Source organism: Callithrix jacchus, chromosome 12, assembly GCF_049354715.1.
Source record: "Callithrix jacchus isolate 240 chromosome 12, calJac240_pri, whole genome shotgun sequence".
Lineage (NCBI taxonomy): Eukaryota > Metazoa > Chordata > Mammalia > Primates > Cebidae > Callithrix > Callithrix jacchus.
This window is the reverse complement of record NC_133513.1, coordinates 42,939,168-42,964,756: the sequence shown is the minus strand read 5'-3', so window position 1 is coordinate 42,964,756 and position 25,589 is coordinate 42,939,168. Positions and strand designations below refer to the sequence as shown.

The following is a 25,589-nucleotide window of genomic DNA, read 5'->3' as shown; positions in this document are numbered from 1 at the left end:
GGCCTTCGGGGAGGACTCGGGCAAGCGTGGTGCACGCGGCTGGGGAGTCCCACCGTGGGAGTTGAGGCCTCGGATTCCAAGGGTGGGGTGGGGAGGAATTGGCAGAGATGTGGATCTGTGGAACGCACTTCGAAGACGGCGCCTGCGCCCACACTCAGCTGTCCGCGAGTCTCTCTTCCGTTTCTCTTCTGAAAGTCGTCCCCCGGTCTTCTCTTTTTTCCCCTCTTCTTGTTTCCCTCTGGGAGTCTGCGCAACAGTGAATTTCCGTTTCCGGTGGTTTCCATTCCGACCTGAGCAGTTCAAACTGTGAGCTGGGTCAGTGCGGTAGGCTGTGGTAGGTGGCGGTGGGGACCCTGCGTCTGAGGCACTGGGAGGATGGTGAATCGTGCGGGTGGGAAGGTTGTCCCCCGGTCATCCCAGTAATCTTTGCTCCCTAGGAAGGGCATATTTCGCATCTGCGGAAGGTGTCTTGCGTTGGGAAAATAACTGGACGCGGAGGGAAGGTGGCAGGGAGACTTCGTTTCCTGTAGACGGGGTCCCGGCAGACGACTTAGACCTGAGTTGAATCTGTTGACCCCAAATTGTGCTTTTCCCACCAAGAAGAAAGATAGGGAGAGAAACATTAGTACAAGTTCGGAACTAAAATATAGTAGAGAAGAAACATAATCTCTGAAATCACACAGCTGTTCCGTTTCAAAAGTGTTCCTAGTGCCCAGCTCTCCTAACTCCTGGCCAGTGTTCCTTGACATTCTGGTGATAGATAAAACTTTCTGGGCCGGGCTTGGTGGCTCATGCCTGTAATCCCAGCACTTTGGGAAGCCGAGGTGGGTACGAGATCAACAGGTTGAGACCATCCTGGCCAATTTGGTGAAACCTGTCTCCACTAAAAATACAAAAAAAAAAAAAAAAAAAAAAATAGCGGGCATGGTGGCGCACCCCTGTAGTCCTAGCTACTCAGGAGGCTGAGGCAGAATTGCTTGCACCCGGGGGTTGGAGGTTGCAGTGAGCCGAGCTCGCGCCACTGCACTCCAGGCTGACGAGAGAGACTTCGTCTCAAAAAAAAAAAAAAAAGCTTTCTTTTTCCACTGGTGTGTGTGCCTGTGGGAAGCGCTGACTCACCTCTGTGCTCCAGTGCAGGCTTCCAGTGTAGCCCTTATTGCATGGCATGGAAGATACAGGTTTGGACTTCCCTCTGCAAGTCAGACAGTGCCTAGCACATCACAGACAGACACAAATATTTATTAAACGGAAATAATGCATTACCTTAATTGAATGAAAGGGCACCCTGCCCCACTTTTTAAAAATCAAGCTGTCAGATTTTATGTGCCCCAATTTCCTATAAACCTCACTAATTCAGTGATTACCAATTTATTGGCCACAGATTGTCAGGTAGTCCAAACATTACTAGAAGGGTCTCTGTTAAATCCATGGCGTCTCCAGGCATCATCTAGAACCAGTCATTTCTCACACAGAGATGCTGCTGTTTTTCAAATGTATGTAGATGAGTTGTGCTTTAGGAGTCTTTTACAGAGTCAACAGGTACTAAAAGTAATACTACGATCGTATTGGAAGTCCATAAAAACGTTTTACATTTTTTATTGAAATTTAAGTTTAAGTTAGGAAATCACTTCATTAGTCCAGTTGATGTCTAGGTCTGAGCTGTCCAGTATGGTAGCCACAAGTGACTATTTAGAGTTAGAATGAAATTAATTAAAAATTCATTCATTTATTTGCCCTGAGTACATTTTAAGTAACCACATGTGGCTAATGGCTAAATGGCTGAAAGGCACAGATGTAGAATATTTTCATCCTTGCAGATATACATATTGCTGATGTTGACCTTTAGGATGAATAAAAAGTAACTTAACCAGCAAACCACCATGGCATGTGTATACCTATGTAACAAACCTTCATGATCTGCACATGTACCCCAGAACTTAAAGTATAAAAAAAAAGTGTAAAAAAAAAGTAACTTAACCATAAAATATAACGTTAGCAGAGGTAACTCATCTAATTAATAGCATGACAGAGGAATGAAATTGAGGATGGTTAAGCAGTTTCTGCCCTTGTTCAGTGAACAAATACATTATCTCTTCATAAAGAAATAAATGAAATTTACTGTTTTTCCCTGGGTATTGCCTGGATTGTAAAATGCTTTTCCCAGTCCTTACCCCAACCTTCTTCCTTATAGGTTAGAGTTACTTGTTATTGGTAAATAGCCACTATGGAGGCTAAGGACCAGAAGAAACAGAAAGAAAAACAGTGGGCCCAAAGCTGAAAAGAAAAAGAAGCGGCATCTGCGGGATATCCAACTAGGAGAAGAAGAAGATGCCTGGAAGAGAAATCCCAAAGCTTTTGCAGTTCAGTCTACTGTGCGGATGGCTTGATCCTTTCACTGGTATGTTTAGCTGCAGTCTGGTGGTTCTTCCACTGATTCTTTTTAAAAAGAAGGAGCCTCTCACAGGTGACATTTTGATTCACAGGTCTAGTCCAGCTCCAAAGGACATAGAGATGCATGCTGTGTGGCTTTCACTAAAACGTGGGAAACCTTCCCCATAGAAGCTGCCTTGCCTTCAGCATCTGCACACTGGTTGGTGTTTCTTGCTCAAGATAAAAGAATTCATAGAATCTGCTTATTCCTAAGCTTTAAACTGTTTCTATGGTGATAAGTGTGCTTTTTCCCTATAGATATGTTTTACATAGTTGTAACATAAAATACAAAAATTACAATATTTAATACTAACATAGCTTTATTTAGTGAGTCCTTGTGATATGCCTCACAGTGTACTTTAAACGTTTTTCAACTAAATGCTTCCAGCAGCCTTACCAGAGTAGGAATCATTCTTGCCCTCATTTTATGGATAAGAAAACTGAGGTCAAGAAAACAAGTTACCTCCAATCATATAACCAGTAAGTAGGAGAGTCAGATTTACTCTACAGCTTCTGTTCTTGTCCATTATGATGCACTGCCTTGGTAGTTACCTTTTGGTTTTTTAAAAAAACTATTAGAATCACTTATAAAACAGTCAGATTTAAGGAGTGTTTAATTTTCAATTCTCTATGCTATTGAAGTCATCTTGTTACATTTTATTGAACAGCAATTATTTAGATGGGGACTGGAAGTTATCAAGCTAATAATTGACAAGTTAATATATTTATTTAATGTCTGTTGTACTCTCTAATTAATATATTAAAGTACTCTATACTAAAAAAAAAAGTCTACTTATATGGTTGATACCTTTTATTCTATTTTGAAAGTAAGTTTACTTTTTTTTTTTTTTTTTCATGAATAGGACTCAGGATTTGAAGACAAAGAAGCATCATATTCCAGTGGTTGATCGAACTCCACTAGAGCCCCCACCAATAGTGGTGATGGTGATGGGGCCTCCAAAAGTTGGAAAGAGCACTTTGATACAGTGGCTCATCGGAAGTTCACCTGGCAGAAGTTGACCGAGATCTGAGGCCCTGTGACAGTCGTGTCAGGTAGGAGATGCTGCCACAGACACAGTTGGCGTGGCTGTTGTCATCTGAGAGACATGCATGTATTTGTTGTTTTCTTGAGTGGAATATGTTAAATATTGTCATATCATGCTGCCTCTCTTTTGCTTTCACTAAGTTGGGTATGGCTTCAAAACCGGGTAAGTTCCCAGAGATAAGGATGTGATAAATATGTTATCCTAACTGCCCTGTGGCTTTGCCAAGTATGTTCCTTGGAAGGGCCTAGCAGGCCTGGTCACCGTGAAGACATCATTTAACAGATAGCATGCACCTCCTATGTGCCACGCTTGCCCTGACGAAGCCACATTCTGGTGGAAGTGAGAGTTTTCTCTTTTTCCTATGAGAATTTGCGTTGGAAGATGGTGACCTTTCCAAGTTTGAGGGAAAATGAAACAAGCTTCCAGTGGTAGAATGGCAGTGTACAATCTGAAATCTCCTGTTATTGCAATAATATAGTTGGATTGGGCTTTTCTTTATCTTTGGAGCATCCATATTTTCTTTTCCGTTTTTTTGAGACAGTGCTACTCTATGGCACAGCGAGGCTCTGGAAGCCTCAGGACTTTGCTGGAAGTCTCCCTTCTTAGGATTGCTTCTTGTTTAGAGCTTTTATTTTGCTGCAGTATTGACAAGAATTTAACTGAAATATAATTTTTAGTTTTCCCTTAATGTCTAGGGTGCCAAGCTGTTCTACCTTTCTGGAGTGGTGCATGGAGAATATCAAAATGAGGAAATTGACAATCTGGGCCATTTTATTACAGTTATGAAGTTTAGGCCTCTCACATGGCAAACTTCTCACCCTTATGTCCTTGCAGACAGGTAAATAGTGATTGTAAACTTTTTCTTCATCGGTCATATATTTCAAAGCTAAAAAGGCTAGAAAAAGAACAGTGATAGAATTTATTTTTTGCCGATTTGAATAGTGGGGGTAGAAGTGTAGTTGATGGAAAATGTCTATTGCTCCAAGATGCTGTGCCTTTGGGAGTAAATTAATTATGAGTTATTTAGGAAAATGGGAGGACTTGGAAGCACTTAAGGCTATAGGATGTGGCCCTGTCCTGTATTCAGCGACAGTTTTCAGTGATGCTGCCTTGTGTCCATGTGCTTGAGTTCTTCGTGTGTGCCTTCAGTTTCCTTCCTTTGTACTCTTCCTCATGGTTTTCTCAGCCTGGAATACCCTTTTCCACCTGTCAGAATCCACATCACAGTAAAAATCCCAGAGTACAGGCTTGCCCTCTTTCAGAAAGGGATTTTCTGAATGTGTTTTTCACTCTTCCCTGACCCCAGGTGGATATCATGTCCCTGTCTGGTGTCTTATGGAATGAATGTCACTTTCAGCCTACAGTGGTATTTCTGCCCCTTTTCCTCTGGTGGATGGTGAATGGTGCTTCCTTATTTCTGTATTTTCTAGTTTTCTGAACAACATGCTTAGTGGACAAGAGTGTGGTGAGTCATTGACACATGAAAGGAGGTATAGGAACTTTTGACATTCATTTCTGCTGTATGACTGAATTTATTTTTCTAGGGTGGAAGATTTGACAAACCAAGAGGATATACAAACAAACATCAAATGTGACCAGAAGGTGTCACTTTATGGTAAAGAAGAGTGCACTTAAAAAATAAAAGCCAAATTCACATGCCAGGTATTGTCTTGTTATTAGAACATGTTAGAATTACACATAGGATTCTTGGGATGGCTTGATTTCTCAGGAAAACTGAAATATGACCAAACAAGGGAAGATGGTCTTGCTGGAGGTTTTAAAAGTAACCCAGCGATGTAGAGGCCTGCAACGTGTTATCAAATCCATCTTCTCCTGTAGCTAGAGGGACACTGTTCCGGTTTGGTGCAGTGCCCTTCTTTAGTGAAATGTTTTAAGCCCTTGGGCTGTGGAGCATTTTTACCCCCACAGTCAACAGTAGATACTTATTGACTTCTTGTCAGTGGAAGCTTGCTTTTTAAAAGGGGCCTGTCTTCTAGGGGTAGGAGACTTTGCCGTGAGTGATGCCAGTTTCCTCCCAGACCCTTGTGTCTTCCTGAACAACAGAAGAAGTTCTGTTTAAATGAGAAGGAGAAACTGGTTTATGCATCTCTTTCTGGAGTTGGGGGTGTGCTGATGACAAAGACCCCGTCTATGTTGACCTTGGTGGCAGCCACAGTTTTGGGGAATCAGCGAGACAGGATTCATTGCTCTGAACTCATTCTTCTTTCTGAATCTATTTTTTAATCACAAAAAGTAATGTACTCAGCTTTTATTTGTTGAAGACTTTTCTCTTGTACTTGTAATAAAGGCCCAAATGCATATTGTAAATCTATAGAATTAAAAGAGTACTTTTTTTTTTCATTGTACCAAGCAGAAGAGTCCTGTCCTCCATGCCTCCTTGATCCATGGCCTGCTGCCAGTGTGGCGCCTGCACGGCCCCTTTCCCATTTCAACAAAATCAGTGTGCTTTCCAGATCTCTTTGGTCTTTTTCTTTTTCTCATTCACAGTGGGCTCCTTTTCTGTATTTTAAAGTGGGTTTCAAATGTTTATTTGTGAGTTCTGAAGTTGAATTGTATTGGGTTAAAATGAGGGGTACTTTAAAATGTTAGAAAAGCTAGCATTGTTGTACCATTGGAACTGAGGTTTTTCTAGCTAGGTGTTTAGAGTATCAGGTTATATACTCCCAGAACATTGGAAAAGTTTAATGGAGATGGGGATCCATTTCAAGCTTTGTTGTGAAGATTTTCTTCTCTGCTTTTCAAGACATTAAGAAAGGTTCTCAGGAAATGTGTCTAAGATACTTTTGAGAAACTGAGTGAAACCAGTGTCTCTCCAGGATCTTTGTGCTTTCCTCACATACCCTTTCTTGGCGGTCTTGACAGGATGAGGTGGGGTCCACTCATGAGCTGGTCCAGAGTCTCGTCTCCACTCACTCCATCGATACCAAGATGGCTTCAAGTCGAGTGATGCTGTTTTCTGATTCCAAGCCACTTGGGTCAGAGGATATAGATAATCAAGGGTAAGTGCTTTTTTTCTACTTTTAATAAAAAGGTATATTACAGAAGATGTGAAATTCTGCGATCAGAACACATTTTGGTGGGATTCATTCTAGGTTGATTTGTTTTTCTTTGTGTGTGCATGTGTCTGTGGGCTCTTCACTTACCTGACGTTACAAGAAAGTATTTACTTGAAATAAAATACAGGATGCATTTTTCGACGGTCCTCAAATATTCCTTAAATACCATGCCATTTTCCATAGGTTGCTTTTTGTTTTTTTAAGGGACTTGAGGCCACTTGGCTTTCTTTTGGTGGCCAAAACACTAGAGCAGAGCCAGAGAGTTTGTGGCTGTCCAGAAGCCACATGCCTTGGCTCTGAAAGTTTTATTTAGATTATGTTGTACTGTCTCCCATGGGTAGGTTTCCACTGATGTGTGGCTTATGTGAATTCTTTTTCAGTCTGGGTTGGAAATTTGTATGCGTTTATACATAGTGGATGTTTGCAAAACCTTGGTTTTGTTGTATTGATTTATGATTCCCTGTAAAATGTATCTGAAAATTTTGAGATTATTCAGTATGTAATTTGTTACACTGTGCATAAACTACCTAGCACAGTGCCTGACAGATACAAAGTGTTCACTGAAAGATCACTCTTTTATAATGAGTGTTATGAGCTGTTTGCATTTTTGCATATCCTTCTAGTCATCCTTGTCTACAAGAATACTGCCTTCTAATACAGTTACAGTTTAGATACATAATTTTATTTGTATATTCTGAGCATTTTCTTTTTCTATACAGTCTTTATGTCGTCATTATTTTGTTATTATTGGTGTATTCTTTTGTTTGTTTTTGAGACAAGGTCTCACTTTGTCTCCCAGGCTGGAGTGCAGTGGCATGATCTTGGCTCACCGCAGCATTGAACTCCCAGGCTGAAGTGATCCTCTCACTTCAGCCCCCAAGTAGCTGAGACTGCAGGAGTACGGGAGCTTTCAGCCTGTCTCCTGTGTCCTTTCAACCACTCCTGGCTAAATGTTTTAAACTGTTTTCTAGAGACGAGGTATCACTATGTGGCCCAGGCTGGTCTAGAACTCCGGGGCCCAAGGAATCCTCCCGCGTTGGCCTCCCAAAATCCTTGGATTAGCCTTGCCTGTTATTGCTGTATTCTAACTTACCCATCTCTTATGGTATGATTTTTAGTTGTTCCTAATTTACGTTTTTAAAATTTTATGTATTGTGCTATGTTAAACAGCTTGATGGAACAGTTGTGTTTCATCCTGTGATTTTAGCCTCCTGATGATTCTTCGTTATCAGTTATGGCACTGGTGACTTAAAATGGATGTTCTTCCTCTGTCAGTCCTTCTACATTTGTTAGCTGGCATTTTTAACAAAGAGCTTTCACTTCTCCCCTTTATTTTGGTATCACTGGTGACTAATGCACTTGTGTTTTATTCCATGGGTTATTTTCTGTCACTATCATTATTCTTTCTGATGCCTATGCTGTCCTAGATTCGGCTGTGGGAGCCTATGTTCTTTCACCTGTCTATGTTAGTCTTTGAGCATTTCTTACTTTCTGACAGAACAAGAGGATCCAGGCTCATTTGATCTTTCTACTTTGGGCCTGGAATTAGCCATTTCCCTTAAGGATCATGCGTTTTTAGCTTAGAAATTGATGAGGTTTCCAAAAGATCTACAAAACACTAATTTCCTTTTTGAGCAATTGTTTTCTAAAATTAGATTAATCTTTTTAAAGGGTTATTTATTTATTCTCTCCATATATTTTTTGAAGTGTGGTATTAGGGAACCATGCCTGAGTTTGCCTATTAACTCTTCCAGTGTTTATCAGATCATTTTTTACCTCTGCTATGTCATCCTAAACAATTCTTTGACATTTTCTATTTCTTTGTATTTTCATTGACTATATTGTCATTTCTAGATTTGCTGATGAACCTGCAAATGGAATTCTTTTGCATTTTCTTTCTAATAATATAGGCTATTGATGCTAAAGGAAGAAAAACGAATGGACTTGAAACTGATCGAATGCGTCAGAAAGCCATTTTTGCAGATGAAGATGGATCTGGAGATAGTGATGATGATGAAGAAATTTCTGAAGATAACAGATTGGAAACCGTCTCTAGTGATGAGGAAGCAGAAGAGGAGGAAAATGCTGAGGTGACTGATCAGTATATGACTGCTAAGGGCATCAAACGAGGAAAACGAGGAGTTGGAAGAAGACAGTGAAGTAGACTTGCCAGCATTTGCTGACCAAGATGATGAGCTTGAGGGGAGCTAAAGAGAAGGGGAAGTGGAATAAGCTGGGGAAAGCAATGAGGAAGAGGACTGCACTGCAGGAGAGAGGGGCATTTCAAGATCAAAGACTGTTGGAGAAGGTGGTAAAGCAGAGCTGTCACCAGCTAATCCCCGGAGTGACCCTGTAAATCTGGAGAAGTCTGTCAATGAAGAAAGCAGCCCTCACCTCTTCATTTCTGGGCAGTGCACAGCTGACGAGCCATTTGCATCTGAAGATGAATCTGAAGAAAGCTCTTCACTCAGTGCAGAGGAAGAGGACTTGGAAAATGAGGACACTTTTAGGAAAAAGGTTTCAGAGCCTTCTCAAGTGGGCAGTGGTCAGGAACTGGGGTGAAGAAACTTAATTGATGAGACTAGTGATATAGAAATTTACTCAAAGAAGAAGATTGCAAGGAAGAGAAGAGTGATTCCACAGAAGCCTCAGGTAAGCTTCAATTTAGTTGGTTGCTGCTATGAACTTGACTCTAGAAATGGTACCCACAGGACTGTCTACATTTGGGGGTCTGTTGATTTTGAGATTTTGGTAAGTGTTGAAATGCTGCATTGTGGATGGATCTCGGGGGAGGGGAGACATGTAAACAAGTCTAACTGGAGGTTGGCATTCATCATTTCAGGTGCCCTCAAGTGGAAGGAAGACCTTTCCAGAAAGGCAGCTGAGGCCTTTCTGAGGCAGCAACAAGCATCTCCGAACCTCCCAAAGCTTATTTATGGGACAGGTAAAGAATTCTGGTTCAGAGCTGGAAACGTTTCAGTTTCTGTGATTATTTTCTGAAAAGGAGATAGGGAATTGGTTGGAGGATTGGGCTGGTATTGTTGACATCCATCATTGCCGGCCGGCATTTGGCAGACGTCTTTAATCATCAGCTTACGAGGACCACACATTGGTCTTGTGAAGTACCCTTATGGGTTTGTTGTAAAACTCAATGCAAGTCATGTCTGTTGCATCATGTAATGTCCCCTTTTAAAAAGTCATTCATGAGAAATTTTTTTGTAGAATTTAGTGCCAGAAAAATATTTCTACCCATAAAAGTATTTATTTGTTCCTTTCTGAGAATGAGAACCCTGTATAACACATTTTGTTCTCCCTTTTGCCCTTGTCCTCTGATTTTATGCTGTGTTAAACATACCTATATGTTCTTTGCGGTAGAATTAATGCCAAAATAAACATAGAGTGGTGAACTTTACATTGTGTTCCCTGGTTACTGCACAATGAGATCAAGGCCACATGGTGAGACACTTGGGCTCAGCACACTGAATTGGGAGGGTTGTTGTGTACTGATTTTCGTTCACCTTTTGTCTAGGTACTCTAGTGATGAGAGGCTCAGCACTCTTTAGAGCTCTTCTTTAATAATTGAAAGCTCTGGTTTTAAATGTCCCTTTCCTCCTTGACCCCTAATATTCTAAGTCCTCCTCAACTGCTTAGCTGCTGCCGTGCAGAACTGCAGGAGCCCCCACACATGTAGAGCAATAGCTTCCTGGCCGCTCTTTACCTGTGGCTGACCTGCCTTCTCAGTGTCTGACTCATATGTGGCCATTGCCATACTCATCACAGACAGATTCTTCCACTGAGTTGGAAGAATCGTGGCCTAACTGGTTGAAAATAATGAGTCCTGTAGGGCTATGGGTTTTGTTCTCACTTTTCTGCCATTGTGTTCTTTTTAGTGACAGAAGATAATGAAGAAGATTGTGATACCTGAGAAGAGCTTGGAGGGTTGTTTTGTGTCAGCCAGCCTGACAGAGAGTGTAAGCACAAGGCTGACTCTTTGGACTGCTTCCGATTTCTTGTGGAGGTGCCCCATGACTGGAATGTAGAGGAGGTAAGGCTGGGTAATATGTTTGATTTATTAGAGAGTTGTTCTAGAATAAGATTATCTGATGTCAATATTCCTTACCTGTTGTTGGTTTCTTATTTTTATTGGATGACAGGTCATCCTCCCAGATACTGTGGTGGGCACTCCATGCATTCTAAGCAATAACACATTCTGAGTTTAGTTAGTCCATTGCACAGCCCACAGAGGACAGGTTCAGCTTCCGGTGTGAATAGCAGTGCCAATCTTTATTTTGAAGCATCACACATACATTTTTATACATCTGATGTATTTTGTGTCTTATCACTAGGATATATGTAGCATCCCTGAGTTAACATTTATAGTTTCTGCTATTCGTAAGCATCCAGAAATCTGTGATACCTGTAAATGTTCTTCCTGCAGCTCACCACTTTATAGTCACACTGGAATTCATTCAGTACTCAAACGCCACAGCTTACCCTCCTCTTAGGCCTTTTCTCTTTTTCTCTCTCTCTCTTTTTTGAGACATGGTCTTGCTCTACATTCCAGGCTGGAGTGCAGTGGCATGAATGTACTGCCCACTGCAGCCTTGACCTCCTGGGCTCAAGGGATCTTCCCACCTCAGCCGTCAGAGTAGCTGGGACTATAGGCACGAGCCACCAGGCCTGGCTGCTTTTTACATTTTTTGTAGAGACAATGTTTCACCATGTTGAGCTAGTCTCAAACTCTAGGCTAGAGTGATCTTCCTGCCTTGCCCTCCCAAGAGTGCTGGGATTACAGTGAGCCATTGCGTCACCCCTTTTCTCTATATTCTCTTCTGGAATGTTCTGATCTTCCAAAGGCTGCCTTCTTTTTTATCAATTCAGTTTGGATTAGGTGTCACTTCTCACAGGCCCAATTGCTCTCATCCTGCCTATTGTAATTTTCCAGGTAACACTTAATGCTCTTTATGAGATTTTTATTTAACCGTTTTTTAATGGTGAAATTTAATACAGACATAGAAAACCACGTAAAAACAATTGTTTAACTTAATGGGTTGCCAGAAGGTGAATACCCCTGTACTCAGCACTCAGGCTGGGAAATCAAGCTTTGCTGCTTGATTGTGACACCAGCCAGGGTCCTCTTCCTCCCTGTGGAAGGAGGTGTGGTCCAGCCTCTTGTGGGGACTCTTTTCTTTTCTTCCTGGTTTCCTCTTCCATGCTTCCATAAGCTTCATAGTTTACTTTTCGCTGATTTTCATTATGGGTTTTCCGTCTATCTTTTAAACTTTTTGGTCAACAATCTTCCTTCCCATTTCTTTTTTTTTTTAATTACATTTTATTTAAGAAACCAAGTCGTTGGTCTGTAGAGGTTCTTGTATTCTGGATTTTGTGGATTGCTTTGCTTCACTCTGCAGTGTCTCAGGCCCTCCTGTATTTCCTGTGAATGGGTACGGAACATTACTGATAGAAATTCTGTGATGACTGGAATGTATATCCAAGGTGTGGGTTGTGGCTACTTGTGGCTACTGGGCACTTTAAATATGGCTAGTGAGATGGGAGAACTAATTTTAAAATTTTATTTAATCTTAATTAAGATGAATTTAAATAGCCACATGGTTGTATTTACCTGATGGATGAAACATGTAGCAGTTGGATAGGATTTAAATTTGATTTTTATTTTTCAGTGAAACTTCTTCCCAGGTGGTGGTGTTTTCTTATTGAGAGGCATATAAAGACCGGTTGTGTCCTTTTAATGGCATGAGATGGAGAGATGGTCTAATCTGCCATACACCGGGGCAGTGGCCAGTGATTTGAACTTCGTGGCATAGATGGAAACTTCCAGGTTCTCTTGGTGGTAGGCAGAGGCCTCAGTTTTTAAGAAACTCCCCAGCTTCATTCCTGCCAATGAGGATGTTGATTGAGGATATTCCTATCAGTTTTAAGTAGAAGAGATTGTTTCTTGATGTTGAATTTCAGATAAGGAATCTAGCCCCTGCATATCACGGTTGTGGTGCTTGGGCTGAGACAGGTCTAGAGAGCATGGTCTGAAAAGGGGCTCAAGGAAGTAGCTGTGAAAGACCCCTGGGATGTTTTCTGCTCCGCTCTCTGCAATCTCCCTGGAGGGAGATCCCGTTAGTCACTGTGGGGTGTGTGTGTGTGTATGTGTTCATCACTTCTTTTATTTTCATTTTTGTTTTTCTGCATAAAGTCTGCAGACTTTCCAACAGTACCTTGATATTTTCTGAAAGCGGAGTCGATGTGCACACTCTAGGGCCTGAGGGCTCAATTTGGTGGTATTTACTTGAGACTGGTGTGTACCTACAAACCATGTGACGGGGTCAGGGCCAAAGAACACTAGTTTCTGTGTCCTGTTTCTGTGTTAAAAAGACATTTCATTCAACTGGATAACAGGCCAAGGCTAGTGGAGAAAAGGTCTACTCTGCCATAGGACGGGGCAGCAGCCTGCAGTTCAGAAGACTGTTGTGTGTCTGGAAATTTCCAGAGCCTCCATTTGCTGACAGAGGGCCAGAAGGGAGGGCGCATTTGTTTGCAGATCAGAGGAGGGCGTCTGTTCACCCTGATGTGATGTTGGCCATGTGTGGACCCTTGACTTTTCAGGGTTGGATGTCCTGACTGACACTGCCATAGGAGGGTGTAAGAGGCTGAGAGTGATGCAACCGTAGGCTGTGGGGATGATATTCACAGGAAGCCTCCCTGTTGCCTGTGGCAAGAGCAAAGAGTGAAATGCTTGGGGCTGGGAAGAGGCAACAAAAGCCTACAGAATCTATTCTCAGTTCATCTCCCATCCTAGTCCTATCATGGCCTAACATCCTTAGCTACCGATTGCAGAGGAGATTCTGCACATTTGTGTTCATGTGGCTTTGGATGTTGGCAGATTCACATTGGTGCCCCTGGCATCTGTGCCTGCATCTGCTGTTTCAACGGGCTCAGAAACAGGCTAAAGGGCCTCCAGGCTTCCTCCAGTTTCCTTGTATATATATGTGGAAAATACTCTCTTGGCCTGGGTCGTTCCTACCTTTTCTTGCCAGTTGGGTCAGATCTAGCTTATTAACCAGTGTTTTTTGAGCTTTAATAGAACTGGCTCAGACCAGTTGGAGACCTGAAAAGGGCTATGTGATAGACATTTTTTTTTAGAGTAGTTTCAAATGTACAGCAAAATGGAGTACAGACTCCAAAGTTCCCTTATGCCCTCAATTCCTGTACACTCTTGGGTCACTCCACTAACAACCTCCTATACCAGAGTAGAATATTTGTCATGACTATGACAAATATGACATGTCATATTTGATGACTTATACTGACACGTCATCATCACCCAGAGTGATACCCTTGGTGACACACATTCTGAGGGTTTGGAGAAATGTATAACGAGTATATGTATAATGAATGTATCATCATAGCTGTCATGATATCCTGCAGTGTATTTTCACTATGGTAATTATCTTGTGCTCTATTTATTTATCCTCTCTTTTCCTAACCACCGCAAACCACTAATCTTTTCAGTCTCCATAGTTTTGCATTTTTCTGAACGTTACGTTCTTGGAATCGTAGAGCAGATAGCTTTCCAGATTGGCTTCTTTCAGTTAGTAATGTGCATTTAACATTTCTCAGTGTCTTCTGATGGCTCAATAGCTCATTTTTTTTTAGAAGTGATTAATATTTCATTTTCTAAATATACTGCAGTGTTATCTATCAGTTAAGCTACTGAAGGGCAACTTAGTTCTTCCTCCATTTTGGTAGCTATTTTAGAAACTGCTATAAACATCTGTGTTCAGGTTTTTGTGTGGACATCAGCTTTCCGATCATTTGAATGAAGACCTAGGGACTGCAGCTGCTGGATCACACAGTAAGAGTATGTGTAGTTCTGTAAGAAACTGCCCGTAATAGGAGAGTCTTTACAATGGTAGAGGAGAACATGTTAACATACTGAAGAATCAGTCCACTGAAGGAGATAGAACTTGAGGATCTAGAAAGAATGATGTAACCATGAGAGCTGTTAAAAGACACGATTAGGCATTCTGAAACATTAGGAGGTATATTTGAGCATTCAGAAATTTAAAACCAGGCAGCCCCAGGCTACAAGCAGCTCAGAGCTCCAACATAGAGGATTCGGGAGGGTAGGGGAAGACTTACATTGTGAATGTAGAAGAAAAAGAAAATGCTTGATCTGGTAAAGTGCAGCAGTGGTCTCATTTGGATCATTACAGTGGAAAGTCTCTAGGTAGATGTTAGTTGATGGTTTCTGACTGGTTAAGCTTAAGTTTCCTTTTATTTACACTGAGTCAAGTTTTGGTTTGTTTAAGGAGAAACTGAGTGCACTACACTGGAGCCATCCTGAGCCTCATGGCCACCTGTTTATTTGATTATTTTTTTTCACAGAGAAGACCCTTTAAAAAATATTCGTTGCCCTGCCTCCAGTGCAGTGGTATGATCACGGCTCACTGCAGCCTCAACCTTCCAGGCTCAGGTGATCGTCCCACCTCAGTGCTCCCATCCTCAGTAGCTGGGACTATAGGCACGTGCCACCACACCACCATGCTCAGCTAATTATTTATCTGTATTTGTTTTAGAGGTGGGGTTTCCCTCAGTTGCTTAGGCCTTTTTCAAAGTCCTGGACTCAAATAATCTGCCTCCATTGGCCTCCCCAATTGCCAGAATTACAGGCCATCTGACACAAGAAAAGAAAATGAAATACCACATGTTCTCACTCACAGGCAGGTGTTGAACAATGAGAACACATGGATACAGGGAGGGGAGCACTATACACTGGGGTCTGTTGGGGGGAATAGGGGAGGGACAGTGGGGGTGAAGTTGGGGAGAGATAGCAATCTAAATCTTTTATCTCAGATTTGCCTTGTGAGAAAAGGAGGGATGATTTTTCTGACATGATGAGGGAGAGAAAGATGAGGTGGGTGCATTCTGTGCATATTATTTTCTTAGGTGATGGAAAGATGATCGGCTATTACCTAATGGGTTATCTTTTCTCCTTAATTGATTTGGCAAGATATCAGAAGAGAGAAGTTGAATAAAGGAAGAACACAGAAAAGATTGGTCGAAAAGTTAGAAGAACATAGAAAAAATGATGTTGTTGGAGACACAAACCTTTTATTGATTTTTGGAAAATTTGGGGCCAGTGTGTTGTGTAAGAAATTTGAATTTGTGATGATACCTGTGACCATTTTTTGATATTTTTCTGGTTCAGCTGAGTGGTGTCACTGAGCCAACACAAAGTGGGGCTCATCCAGGGATGAGATTTTGCCAGAGAAAGGACAAGCAGCAAGTCAGGGAGCTTAAGGCAATTACTAGAAAGTGACTGTCTAAAATTGCTTAGGTGGAAAGAGACAGATTGGATTTTGGTGTTTGGTATTTGGGGGAAGAGGTGTATGGGTATGTACATGAGATGTGTTGTTCATTCTCCTGAGAGAGAAAATGGGGGGATTAATGGCTGTAGTTCTGGACAAGGTGGAAAACTCTTAAAGTGGAAGTATTGGGGCAAGTGCTCTGACAGGCTGGGATGGTGTAGTCAGTCCCTTCACCTGGAAGTCAGTAGAATGTTAGCAGTCCAGACTCAAACTTTGTAAAAAACAGGTGGAGAAAAGGAAGTCCCTCACAGTAACCGGCACCATAATCAAGACAGAGTGTTTCCAGAATAAATTGAGTTATCTGCTTTCAGCCCCAGGTGGTAGCTCTTCTCTGCCCTGATGATATGTGATAATAATTTGTGATCCTCATGTCTTAAAATGGAGTTACTCATCTCCATTAGAATTAAGTCTACAGTGAAGTTGTCCCCTCATCCCCAAAGAGATAAACACATATGAATGGGCTGAGGTGATAACAATTATTGCTCTCTGAGATCATGAGAGACCTGAAGTGAACTGATAGGAAGTGAAAGGTGGCTGAGAACAAGAGAATGGACCCATCTGCAGGGGATCATAAAACCAGCAGAGACAAGATCTTGTCTAAGACGTTTTCAGAAGCTTTGCCCATGAGAACTGTAAGGACTTCTCCAGACCTGGTGGCTGCTGCTATGATCTCTGCCCCAAAGGAGCATCTGACCAACATCCAAAGGGCTTCTGGACCCACTGGATTCTTCTGGAGGTACATTGGTCTCTTGAGCCATCACTGTGGTCTTTTTATTTCCTTTATTCCTGCCTGTGTGTGGAATGATAATTGCCTAATTGATAGTGTGAATGAATACCTCTTGACAAATGGTAAATCTGAGTATATATAATTGGCTGCCATGTTACCGTGAAATCTCAAAGCTTCAGTCAGTGTCAGCACAGCTAGGCAGCTTGTACTCAATGCTCATGTCAGTGGGCATTGTCTACAGGCACCTAATGACTCAGGTACTTTAACAGTCACTGATGAGTGTATCTCCAAGGAATAGTCCAACAACACATGGCTGGCCTGACAGACGGTAACTCTATGTCTAATCCAGGGTCATACTGAGTGGACATCTGCCAACCAGAGGTCATTCCCCCTGCCTGCCAGTGAGCAGTTCAGAAGTAACTGGTGTAAGCAGACATGAGTGTACTTGCTTAAGTCACTATTTTCCTCTTCCAAGGGCATCATACTTAGGATGTAGGTGATAATGCCTTATTGGAGTCCTACACATTTCACTTGCAAATTATATTTGAAAATTAGAGTAAATTACTATTTGCTAGTCATTCACAAAACAGTTTTTAAAATTGCAATTCCAGAACCCACATTAACATCCAGTGACCCATAGAAAACAATAGAGAAATGTATTAAATGTTCTGGCAACTATGTTGCTAGTCATTCACAAAACAGTTTTGAAAATTGCAATTCCAGAGCTCATATTAACACCCAGTGATCCATAGAAAGCAATAGAAAAACGTATTAGGAAAAATGTTCTGGCAGAGTCTGGCACTGGCCTGGTTACCCAACCTCAGGCATTGGTCACATTAACTCACAGAGTTAGTAAAAACAGAAAGTACCAGCCTTCTTACTCAAGACGTTAGGAACTATCAATCAATTTAGATAGATAAAGAATTTTAGCTAACAAAATATTACAGTGTCATCCTGAAAAATATCACCTCTTCCAGAGAACCCAGAAGGTCATGATGACTCCTGGAAAGCCCAACCAGCAATAACAGTGAAAGTTACATAGGTGCATGAGTGCAGAAATACAGTCTGTACTGAAAATAAGTTTTATACTCAGCAAGAATTACAGGATATACATAGAACTTTTGCTCATGAAGTAAAATCAGATATACAAATTACATATGGTTTAGGGGTTAATGGTGGTGAATTCATTATGCTTACAGGAAGCAAAGGAGGACCAGTGACTGGAATAGCAAAGAACTCCAGGATTCATGATGAACTAATTGCTAGAGCAAAAATCTCCAAGACCTTCCTAACTTATGATGGGGAAGGGGTAACTGAAGTTGGATGAGACAATACACAAACATGATTTCCAGGTTTACCTAAACTGAACAATGGAAGACTGTAGATGATGCCATTAAGATTTCTCAAGAATATGGAAGATTATTATTCACTTCTGATGGGACCTTGTAAGTCACCTGAAAACAATTCGCATGAAAAACAACTTCTACAAAATGTCAAGTTATGCTACAACATTCACATAATATACAGTACAACCCTGATCTCTTGGCTTTCATAAAATATTTCTTACCTCTAAACCAAAGTTTCATTTTATAATTTAATTTTTTTCATTTTTCCCATCTTCTTAGTTTAAGAAAAGTTCATTGCAGGTCGGGAACAGTGGTTCATGCCTGTAATCCCAGAACTTTGTGAGGCTGAGGCAGGTGGATCGCCCGAGGTCAACAGTTTGAGACCAGCCCAACCAACATGGTGGAGCCCTATCTCTACTAAAAATACCAGAACTAGTTGGGTGTTGGTGGCAGATGCCTGTAATCCCAGCTACTGGGGAGGTTGAGGCAGAAGAATCACTTGAACCCAGGAGGTGGAGGCTGTAGTGAGCCAAGATAGTGCCATTGCACTCCAGCATGGGTGATAGAGTGGAATTCCATCTCAAAAAAAAAAAAAAAAAAAACAGAAAAGAAAAGATCATTGCAAACTTTTTGTATGTTTTTCATATATGCTTGCAGAGGGTTGTAAAATTTTATTGCGATTATTCGTGGTTTAAGCTGAAACTTTTCTAATCTTTCTTTAGCAATTGTGGAATAGCATGCTATTTCCTTTCCATATTCAATTGTTTCTTCTGTATTTATTACCCTACCCATATGTTTGTTGGCCTCACATGTCTTCTTTGGAAAAGTGTCTGTTCATATCCTTTGCCCACTTTTGAATGGGTTGGTTTGTTTGTTTTTTCTTGTAAATCAGTTTTAGTTCTTTGTAGATTCTGGATATTAGTCCTTTGTCAGATGCGTAGATTACAAAAATGTTTTCCCATTCTGTTGGTTGCCATTTCACTCTAATTGTTTCTTTTGCTGTGCAGAAGCTGTGGAGTTTGATTAGATCCCATTTGTCTATTTTGGCTTTTGTTGCCATTCCTTTTGGTGTTTTAGTCATGAAATCCTTACCTATGCCTATGTCCTGAATGGTTTCACCTATGTTTTCTTCTAGGGTTTTTATGATGTCAGGACTTATGTTTAAGTGTTTAATCCATCTGGAGTTAATTTTAGTGTAAGGTATCAGGAAGGGGTCTACTTTCTGCTTTCTGCACATGGCTAGCCAGTTTTCCCAACACCATTTATTAAACAGTGAATCATTTCCCCATTGCTTATTTTTGTCAGGTTTGTCAAAGATAAGATGGTTGTAGATGTATGGAATTGCCTCCAAGGCCTCTGTTCTGTTCCATTGGTCTATATCTCTGTTTTGGTACCAGTACCATGCTGCTTTGATTACTGTAGCCTTGTCGCATAGTTTGAAGTCAGGTTGTGTGATGCCTCCAGCTTTGTTCTTTTTGCTTAGAATTGACTTGGCTATATGGGCTCTCTTTTGGTTCCATATGTAGTTTAAGGTGGTTTTTTCCAGTTCTGTGAAGAAGGTCATTTGTAGCTTGATGGGGATAGTGTTGAATCTATAAATTACTTTGGGCAGTATGGCCATTTTCACGATATTGATTCTTCCTAACCATGAACATGGAATGTTTCTCCATCTGTTTGTGTCCTCTCTTATTTCGTTGAGCAGCGGTTTGTAGTTCTCCTTGAAGAGGTCCTTTACGTTCCTTGTTAGTTATATTCCTAGGTATTTTATTCTCTTTGTAGCAATTGTGAATGGCAGTTCGTTCTTGATTTGGCTCTCTTTAAGTCTGTTATCGGTGTGTAGGAATGCTTGTGATTTTTCCACACTGATTTTGTATCCTGAGACTTTGCTGAAGTTGCTTATCAGTTTCAGGAGTTTTTGGGCTGAGACGATGGGGTCTTCTAGATATACTATCATGTCATCTGCAAATAGAGACAATTTGGCTTCCTCCTTTCCTATTTGAATACCCTTTATTTCTTTTTCTTGCCTGATTGCTCTGGCTAGAACTTCCAGTACTATATTGAATAGGAGTGGTGAAAGAGGGCATCCTTGTCTAGTGCCAGATTTCAGAGGGAATGCTTCTAGTTTTTGCCCGTTCAGTATGATATTGGCTGTGGGTTTGTTGTAAATAGCTTTTATTATTTTGAGATACATTCCATTGATACCGAGTTTATTGAGGGTTTTTAGCATAAAGGGCTGTTGAATTTTCTCAAAGGCCTTCTCTGCGTCAATTGAGATAATCATGTGGTTTTTGTTTTTGGTTCTGTTTATGTGGTGAATTACGTTTATAGACTTGCATATGTTGAACCAGCCTTGCATCTCCAGGATGAATCCTACCTGATCATGGTGGATAAGCTTTTTGATGTGCTGTTGCAATTAGCTTGCCAGTATTTTATTGAAGATTTTTGCGTCTGTGTTCATTACGGATATTGGCCCGAAGTTTTCTTTTCTTGTTGAGTCTCTGCCGGGTTTTGGTATCAGGATGATGTTGGTCTCATAAAATGATTTGCGAAGGATTCCCTTTTTTTGGATTATTTGGAATAGTTTCAGAAGGAATGGTACCAGCTCCTTTTTGTATGTCTGGTAGAATTCAGCTGTGAACCCATCTGGACCTGGGCTTTCTTTGTGTGGTAGGCTCTTAATTGCTGCCTCGACTTCAGACCTTGTTATTGGTCTATTCATAGTTTTGACTTCCTCCTGGTTTAGGCTTGGGAGGACACAAGTGTCCAGGAATTTATCCATTTCTTCCAGGTTTACTAGTTTGTGTGCATAGAGTTGTTTGTAATATTCTCTGATGATGCTTTGAAAATCTGTGGAATCTGTGGTGATTTCCCCTTTATTGTTTTTTATTGCATCTATTTGGTTGTTCTCTCTTTTCTTTATTATCAGTCTTGCTAGTGGTCTGTCTATTTTGTTGATCTTTTCAAAAAACCAGCTCTCGGATTTATTCATTTTTTGAAGGGGTTTTCGTGTCTCTATCTCCTTCAGTTCTGCTCTGATCTTAGTTATTTCTTGTCTTCTGCTAGGTTTTGAGTTTTTTTGAAATTGCTCCTCCAGCTCTTTCAATTTTGACATTAGGGTGTCAATTTTTGATCTCTCCAGTCTTCTCATGTGGGCACTTATTGCTATATATTTTCCTCTAGAGACTCCTTTAAATATGTCCCAGAGATTCTGGTGTGTTGTGTCTTTGTTCTCATTGGTTTCAAAGAACTTCTTTATTTCTGCCTTCATTTCATTGTTTATCCAGTCGACATTCAAGAGCCAGTTGTTCAGTTTCAATGAAGCTGTGCGGCTGAGTTAGTTTCTGAATTCTGAGTTCTAACTTGATTGCACTATGGTCTGAGAGACTGTTTGTTATGATTTCAGTTGTTTTGCATTTGCTCAGGAGTGATTTGCTTCCAATTATGTGGTCAATTTTAGAGTAGGTGTGCTGTGGTGCTGAGAAGAATGTATATTCTGTGGATTTGAGGTGGACAGTTCTGTAAATGTCTATCAGGTTTGCTTGTTCCAGGTCTGAGTTCAAGTCCTGGGTATCGTTGTTAATTTTCTGTCTGGTTGATCTGTGTAGTATTGACAGTGGAGTGTTAAAGTCTCCCACTATTATTGTGTGGGAGTCTAAGTCTCTTTTAAGTCATTAAGAACTTGCCTTATATATCTGGGTGCACCTGTATTGGGTCCATATATATTTAGGATCGTTAGCTCTTCTTGTTGTATCGATCCTTTTACCATTATGTAATGTTCTTCTTTGTCTCTTTTGATCTTTGTTGCTTTAAAGTCTATTTTATCAGAGACGAGAATTGCAACTCCTGCTTTTTTTGCTCTCCATTTGCTTGATAAATCTTCCTCCATCCCTTTATTTTGAGCCTTTGTGTATCCTTGCGTGTGACATGGGTTTCCTGGATACAGCACACCAATGGGTTTTGACTTTTTATCCAATTTGCCAGTCTGTATCTTTTGATTGGTGCATTTAGCCCATTTACATTTAGGGATAATACTGTTATGTGTGAATTTGATAGTGCCATTTTGATGCTAGCTGGCTGTTTTGCCCATTAGTTGATGCAGATTCTTCATTTTGTTGATGCTCTTTAGCATTTGGTATGTTTTTGGAATGGCTGGTACTGGTTGCTCCTTTCTATGTGTAGTGCCTCTTTCAGGAGCTCTTGTAAAGCAGGCCTGGTGCTGACAAAATCTCTGAGTACTTGCTTGTTCACACAGGATTTTATTTTTCCTTCACTTCTGAAGCTCAGTTTGGCTGGATATGAAATTCTGGGTTGAAAGTTCTTTTCTTTGAGGATGTTGAATATTGGCCCCCACTCTCTTCTGGCTTGTAGGGTTTCTGCCGAGAGATCTGCTGTGAGTCTGATGGGCTTCCCTTTGTGGATGACCCGACCTTTCTCTCTGGCTGCCCTTAGCATTTTCTCCTTCATTTCAACCCTGGTGAGTCTGACAATTTTGTGCCTTTGGGTTGCTCTTCTTGAGGAATATCTTTGTGGTGTTCTCTGTATTTCCTGGACTTGAATATTGGCCTGCCTTGCCAGGTTGGGGAAGTTCTCCTGGATAATATCCTGAAGAGTGTTTTCCAGCTTGGATTCATTCTCTCTGTCACATTCAGGTACACCTATGAAACATAGATTAGGTCTTTTCACATAATCCCATATTTCTTGGGGGCTTTGTTCCTTTCTTTTCACTTTTTTTTCTCTAATCTTGCCTTCTCATTTTATTTCATTGAGTTGATCTTCAAGCTCTGATATCCTCTTTTCTGCTTGGTCAATTCAGCTCTTGAAACTTGTGTATGCTTTGCAGAGTTCTCGTGTTGTGTTTTTCAGCTCCATCAAGTCATTTATATTCTTCTCTAAGCTGTTTATTCTCATTAGCATTTTGTTCAACCTTTTTTAAGGTTCTTATTCTTTGCATTGGGTTAGAACATGTTCTTTTAGCTCAGAGAAGTTTCTTATTACCCACCTTCTGAAGCCTGTTTCTGTCAATTCATCAGACTCATTTTCCATCCAGCCTTGTTCTTTTGCCAGTTAGGCGTCTTAATCCCTTAGAGGAGAAGAGGCATTCTGGTTTTAGGTGTTTTCATCCATCATTCATAAATAAAGAAGGTTTATTCCCTTCTTTGTGGATTTATCTACCTGTGGTCTTCGTAGTTGGTGACTTTTGGATAGGGTCTCTGAGTGGACATACTTTTTGTTGATGTTGAAGTTATTTCCTTCTGTTTTTGAGTTTTCCTTCTAACAGTCAGGCCTCTCTGGTGTAGGACTGCTGGAGGTCCACTCCAGACCTTGCTTGCCTGGGGATCACCTGCAGTGGCTGCAGAACAGTAAGGGTTGCTGCCAGTTTCTTCTTCTGTTATCTTTGTCCCAGAAGGATACCTGCCCGATGTCAGCCTGAGCTCTCCTTTATGAGGTATCTTTTTGGATGTACAGGGGTTGGGGAGCTGTTTGAGGAGACAGTCTGTCCCTTATAGGAGTTCAAGTGCTAAGCTGTGAGCTCTGTTGTTCTGTTCAGAGCTGCTGGGCAGGTACGTTTGAGTCTGCTGCAGCGGAACTCATAACCAGCTTTTTTCCCAGGTGCTCTGTCCTGGAAAGGTGGGGCTTTATTTATTAGTTCCTGACATGCTTCTGCCTTTTTTCAGAGATGCCCTGCCGAGCAAGGAGGTATCCTAGTCACAGTCTGCCAGAAGAGGCATTGCTGACCTGCTGTGGGCTCTGCCCAGCTGCTGTGTGAACTTCCTTGCAGTTTTGTTTATAGAGGTATAGTTAAAACTGCCTTGGTAATGGCAGTCTGCTTCAGTAATGTCAGACTGTCTCTGTAATGGTAAACTGCCTCGGTAATGGTGGACTGCCTCCGTAATGGCGGACTGCCTTGGTAATGGTGGACACCCTTCCCCTGGGTCCAGCTGTGCTTGCTGTGAAGCTTTCAATCCAGAGTGTTTCAGATTGCTAGTCTGTGCGGGGGTTGGACCCACCGAGCCAGATCACCTGGCTCCCTGTTTCAGCCCCTTTTTTTTTCAGTTGAATGGGTGACTCTGACTCCCAGGTGTTCCAGATGCCAAATGAAATGGCCACCCAGATTTGTGTGAGTTTTTATGCAGAGATACACTGTGCCGGCTGAAACAGCCATGCTGGAGATTCGTGGCACTTTTCTGCCTGGGAATCTCCTGGTCTGTGGGCAGTAAAAATTCATTGAAATGCAGTGATCACTCACCCTCTGTGTTCTTGCTGGGAACTGCACTCCAGAACTGTTCCTATTCGACTATCTTCCCAAGAATCAGACATATTTAAGAATTCTTATAACGTGATTTTTAAAAGTTCAATTTTTTAAAATGAGCAAAAGGCTTGGGCAAACTATTCACAAAGGAACCTAGACAGATGCCAGTACACACATGAGAAACGCATGTACATCCAAACACTTCCAACAAGCCCACCTATATCCTATTGTATAATCCAGCGATTCCATCCTTAGGTTTTTATACAAGAATAGAGAGATGAAAATGCATGTCTAACAAACAGACTTACAAAACATGACAATAGAAGCTTTATTTGTAAAAGACAAGAATTAGAAATAACCCAAATATTCATTCACAGGAAAATGAATAAACAGACTAGGTTGAATTCATACAATAGAATGTTAGCAGACAATAAAAAGGAAATGAACTATTGATATCCCCTACTACACAACAGAAGCCAAGAATCATGTTCCTGAATGAAAGAAGCCAGGCATGAAAGAATATACATTGTATGATTCCATTTATAAGAAAATGAATCTGTGGTTTAAAAATCAGACTAGTATTAGGTTGGTGCAAAATTATTTGCAGTTTTTGCCTTTTAAAAAATAAAAATGATTGTGTTGGAGTTTATGGGTGGAGTGGCATGGCAAAGATTAGCTGGAGGGGGCATGAAAGAACTTTTTGGGAGTGCTAGAATGTTCTAAATCTTACAGTGGGGGGACGGAGGTTTGGCAGGCATTTGACAGAACCCATTGAATTGTACAATTTAGGATTTTTGCATTTCATTGTATGTAAATTACCTGCCAATAAAAACATGAATAGAGCAGTTATGAACATTGATGTGTAGGTTTTTGTGCAGATTTGAAGTATAATTTCTCTGATTGATGCCCAGGAATGTGATTGTTGAGTAACATGGTAAGTGCATGCTTCTTGAGAAACCACCAATCCATTTGTTGGAGTGGTGGGTGTATCATGTTATATTCCCACAGCGAGGAATGAGAAATTTGGTTTCTTTGCATCCTTTCTAGCATTTGGTTTTATCATTACTTGTTTATTTCAGCTGCTCAAATAAGTGTGTAGTGATTTCTCACAATCTCAATTTGCATTTCCCCAAAGGCTAATGATGTTAAATATATTTCCACATGTTTATTTGCCTCAGCTATGAAATGTCTCTTCATGTCTATTGCCCAATTTCTAATTAGATTTATTTTTTACTGGTGAGTTTTGAGAGCTCTTTATGTATTGTAAATGTGAGTCCTTTGTCAGATACACTATTTGCAAATCTTTTCTCCCCTCTGTAGCTTGCCCTTTCAT

At 41.0% G+C, this 25,589-nt stretch overlaps 1 long non-coding RNA gene across 1 annotated transcript; it reads left to right on the top strand.

The window, feature by feature from the left end:
* Nucleotides 1-266: 266 nt before the first annotated feature.
* Nucleotides 267-25,111, top strand: LOC128929279 (uncharacterized). Its single transcript, XR_013524849.1, has 10 exons — nucleotides 267-334; nucleotides 2,192-2,398; nucleotides 3,294-3,483; nucleotides 4,172-4,314; nucleotides 5,021-5,138; nucleotides 6,360-6,496; nucleotides 8,464-9,205; nucleotides 9,396-9,497; nucleotides 10,444-10,598; nucleotides 23,682-25,111. It is a non-coding gene; the product is annotated as an uncharacterized LOC128929279 (long non-coding RNA).
* The last annotated feature ends 478 nt before the right edge of the window (nucleotides 25,112-25,589 follow it).